Source organism: Penaeus chinensis, chromosome 20 (assembly GCF_019202785.1).
Source record: "Penaeus chinensis breed Huanghai No. 1 chromosome 20, ASM1920278v2, whole genome shotgun sequence".
Classification (NCBI taxonomy): domain Eukaryota; kingdom Metazoa; phylum Arthropoda; class Malacostraca; order Decapoda; family Penaeidae; genus Penaeus; species Penaeus chinensis.
The window spans coordinates 24,405,532-24,410,471 of NC_061838.1; positions in this window are offsets into that span (position 1 = coordinate 24,405,532).

Here is a 4,940-nt window from a genome sequence, read left to right on the forward strand (position 1 = left end):
TACTGTAGTGGAGGCGTCACGAGCCTCGGGAATGCGAGCGAGCGCTGAGGGAAAACCGTCCTCAGGCTTTGAAACAACCATTGGGGTGGAGGCGTCACGTGCCTCAAGTTCGCGAGCGAGCGCTGAGGGAAAACCGTCCTCAGGCTTTGAAACAACCACTGGGGTGGAGGCGTCACGTGCCTCGTGTTCGCGAGCGAGTGCTGAGGGAAAACCGTCCTCAGGCTTAACAGAAATACCCATATCGGAATATTTGCGAGTCGCGGCCGAGCGAGAGGTTAGTGAGGCAAGTCCGCACTCAGGATTAACAGGGACAGCAGCAGGGTCAAACGGGGCGGCAACCTGAGCCGCGGGCCGTGACGCAGTTTTAGTTTAGTCCTTTATTTACCACCCTGGCTAACTGCACAGGCGTGGGCAAGCTGTGGTACATTTAATGCATGGTCATAACATTACATAGTGTTACATTTGAATTTTAGCCTATAACATTGCTATGAGTACTTTTATCAGTTTAAGGAAATGAACAATTGCACAGTCCTTTATCCACTCATCTGCCACGCCGGCATATAGCTTGGGCGTGGGAAAGCATTAATACATTTTATATTCGGTTATGTGATACTACATTCCAAATTTAGGATACAACATAAGTATATCTTCTAGGGCATCAGATGATATGAAGTAGTTACATAGTTCTCCGTACCTCATGCTAGGTGGCCTGAAAGGCTGTATCACATGGCACTCTGAGATATAATGTACAAGTGTTCGCTTATATTCTTCATTACACAGTTTACACTTAGTTTCTTCGACATTACAAACTGTACTGACCTGCCAATACAATCTATACCCAAGCCTGATTCTTGCAGTCACAACATCACACTGTCTTGTTCTTGTTTTATATAAACCATAGATGAAGGAATCTTGCCTAAACCGGTCATAGTGCTTTATGCTACAGCTTTCAGGGCGCTGAGAATTAATCAACTCAGTCAAGTCCTCTCTGAAGGAGGCTTTAATGATGTAGAAAATCCTAGAAAGAGGTATCCCAAGATCAATGTCCACACTTTGTTTGCCACATGCTGACTTTGCTAGGCGATCAGCATGATCATGCCTAGGGATTCCAACATGCGATGGAATCCACACAAAACGTATATTATGGCCTCGTTCTTTTGCACGATACACGTTTATCCTGATGTCATTTGCAATATTTCCCGCACCTTTGTCTAGAGTGTTCAGAGCCTGGAGAGCACTCTGTGAATCGCAGAAAATGACCCCTGAGCCTTGATTCAATAGAAATTCGGTGGCCATGAGTATTCCTGCCAACTCGGTTTGCATAGTGCTAGCCCAGTCATGAACCCTCCTACAATCCTGGTTCTGCAAAATATTGTTTTTATATACAACAAAAGCGCATCCTGCTCTGCACCCAGACTGCAAGGATCCGTCAGTGTAGCATTCATATACATTGGAAAGAGTGTCTAGATGCTCATTTATACTTGCAAGTGCATACTGTTTAAGTATAGCAGGGGGGGGCACTGTCTTTTTTGGGGGCAGTCGTATAATATACACTTAGGTCCGACATTTTCCACGGTGGTACAGAACGTCCATGTAGGGTCTTAGTTATGGGAATGTTCAACTGAGCTAAGTGTTTACACGTCACTTGTAACCAAGGATTTGAGTATGAATCGGTGTTGTTATTCAAAGTTAGCTCTTCTATTCTGTGTTTTAGTTGTCTTTGGAACTCTGTACAATGGAGGGGTTCTCTAATTGATTTGACACTAAATGTGGTATTTATGTATAATATTCTTTCATAAACAGAAGGCAAATTAAGTTCTGTTCTCATATTCACAATCCTTGTTGTTCTAGGGGCATTTTGGACACTTTCTAGACTAGTCAACTCTGATTCCTTGAACAATACTAGGTGCAACGCATGGTAATCTATGACCGCCCTTATGTATGACAAGTAAAAGATTCTCGCAATATTGACATTAATACCAAGGTCTTTGCCGACAAGTGTCTTAAGTGGCTTCAGTCGCTCCCACAGCCTTTTCTTCAGGTTTCTAATGAACTCTGAATCATTAACAATCACCCCAAGGTATTTGTATTGATGGCAGAGATCTAGCTCAACGTCATCTATATGAAACCTTGGCAGAGGGATTGTCTGTGGTTTAAGTGCCTTTGTTTTTTCAGATGAAATTATCAAGCCACACTCAGTAGCCCTTGCAGAAAGTATATCTAGAATCTCTTGCATTCTCTCCTCGGATGAGGATTTAATACAAATGTCATCAGCATAGCAAATAATGGAGTCATTGCCTGCAAGTGGTATATCGCCCAGTAATCTATGCATTAGGATATTAAATAGCATGGGACTAAGTACGCCTCCCTGAGGTGTGCCGAGTTCAAATACTTTTATATGAGTACTTTTAATGCCCCTGAAGAGAACCTGAGCCGATCGATTCGACAGATACATTTGAATCCATGCTAACAGTTTTCCCTGAATACCAAAGCTAGCTAGTTGCTCAAGGATAATTTCCCTGTTTGCAATATCAAAAGCAGATTTAAGATCAAGAAATACGGTTTGCATGCCTGGGTTTGAGTTTGTTAAGTACTCTGCAAAACAGTGCTGACTGCTACGCCCTGGGAGAAATCCATACAGTCTGGGGGATAACTTAGCATTTATGCGATACATGAGCCTGTTCAGAATTATTCTCTCAAGTACTTTGCACAGACAGGAGGTCAAGGAAATGGGTCTGTATTTATCAGTATTGGGTTTGGGTATAGGAATGATTAAGCTTTTAGTCCAGGAGCTTGGGAGGATTCCTTGTGATAGGCTGAGTCTATACAGATGTAAAAGTGGGTTGCCTGGTACCTGAGCAATGTGACGAAGGACGCTGTAAGTAATGCCGTCCTCGCCAGGGGCGGTTGCCTTACCTTTCAGAAGGGCATTGCTCAGTTCCCACTCGGTTATTTCGACAAAGTCGGAGGGGTCAATAGCAGCACATGCTATTGCTATATTGAAATTTCTATCTATTTTCGACTTGTTGAGCTGATTGTGGAAGTGAGTGTACTTGAGAATTTCCTGCCCACTGCTCTAGCAGCATATTAGCCTGTTCCTGTGGACTGTGGAACTGCGGTGTTGTGAGGGCTTTACCTGTCAGTCTATTATTTTTTCTCCATACGTCAGCTATAGAAGTTTGACTATTGATACTTTGCAGAAATTGTTCTCAGTATTTACTACGAATCTGAGTTTTTAAATCTCTGAATTCCTTGGTGGCTTTCATAAACTGCAGAAGATTATCTGTCGTCTTATTATCTTTATAGCAATTATCAGCGTGGCTGTCTCGGCAGCGGGCACGCGTAGACTCTGAGGAGTAACATTGGTAGTCGGCGTGGCTGGCTCGGCAGCGAGTACGTAAAATTCATGAAATATGACAGGGCTACCGGGCACGTATAACAGCGAAAGCGCAACGGAATGACGAAAAGAAGGACATCTCGCTTTACCTGGAAGACTGAGATTATATACAAATACACTACGCACGGCAATCTTGTCCTGTGAGAATTTGCATCGGACGAAAAAAAATACGAGGAGGTCTTCCTTAACGATAGCGACGCCGACAACGGCGAAAAGACGCAATATACAAAGACATGCGATGCCTGAGAGGATTACAGTATCCCTTAACCCTGAGTAGTACTTCAGAGGCAAATATGCCTCTGAAGGAGACAGTAGGAAATTCAGGTCACGGTTATTATGGCAGGTCCAATGTTCAATGTCATCAAGCGAAGAAGTGAGTACAGTGTCCATTCGAGAGCATGTATGTAATAAGGTACTAGTAACTTGTTCAATGTGTGCGCAGGAAACGTCAGACAAAGCGAGGGGGAGGGAAACAGGGAGAGGGAACAACATGGGAGGGGAGGTGTGTGAGGAAAATGTGGGGTCACTCGTGGGTTCGTGCGTTTGCTTGCACATTTTCGTATCCTCCTGTGTTTTCTGTGAAAGTGGCATCAGTTGAGATTGTAGAGTGTAATTTAAGAGAAATTAGTTATGGCGTGTTAGGAAAAGAGGGAAAAATCACGAATGGAAGTCACAGAATGAATGAAAGTGGTGAGTGGCGAGAGGCAAGTGAGCACGAGAGGGTGATGCGCCGTTTTCTGTTAAGTTGGGAGACTGAATCATATGCACAGTACGGGAGTAAATCGGACAATACGGAATGGAAATAATCAAAGAAATAATTTATATCACCTAGATATCCTAACTAAAAAAAAATTGCGCCTTAACACAATACTCTGACTAACCTTGTGATATATAGTTGGTGGGGTTGTCACGGGCTGATGTGGATCGTCAGCGCGGGGAGGTGGTGGATCGCCAGCGCGGGATGTGGGCTACGCGAGGAGGTGGGCAGAGCGAGGAGGTGGTCCGGCGCCGGGAAAGGTCCTACGTCAGTGCCACTTCACTGGATTCCCAGACTTCGGCTCACAGTTGGACACGGCTGGGCCAGTAATTCCCTCGTAGGGCGAAGTGCGCCAATTAACGTTGTGTAACGGTGGCACGCGTGAATATTTGCGTACTTGGTGAGTGCTGGAGACAGGATGTTGTCAGCGACTCGTCAAGCGGTGTGTCAGGTGTAAACACACGTATGGGCTTGCATTCGCTTGTTTCTTGTACTCTCTCTTGTGCGTGGTATTTGTTCTGCGTCTACAGGCTTGTTACTTCGGAGGCAGGAGTCTGTTGTGGGACGAATCCCGTCGCTGCTACCACTGTAGGAGGCCGATTAGCGGTAGAGTGCAGACAAGTCGTGTCTGTCACGATGTGGAAATCTTGGGTAGTGGATAGGTGTAACAGACTTCTCGGTAACTTGTTGTAGTTTATTCTTGAGAGAGAGTATCGTACAACTGACGGACAGAGGTCTGGTCCGGTCAGCGTGCCGTAGGCTGTCTGTCTGTCGCTCGCAGGCGAC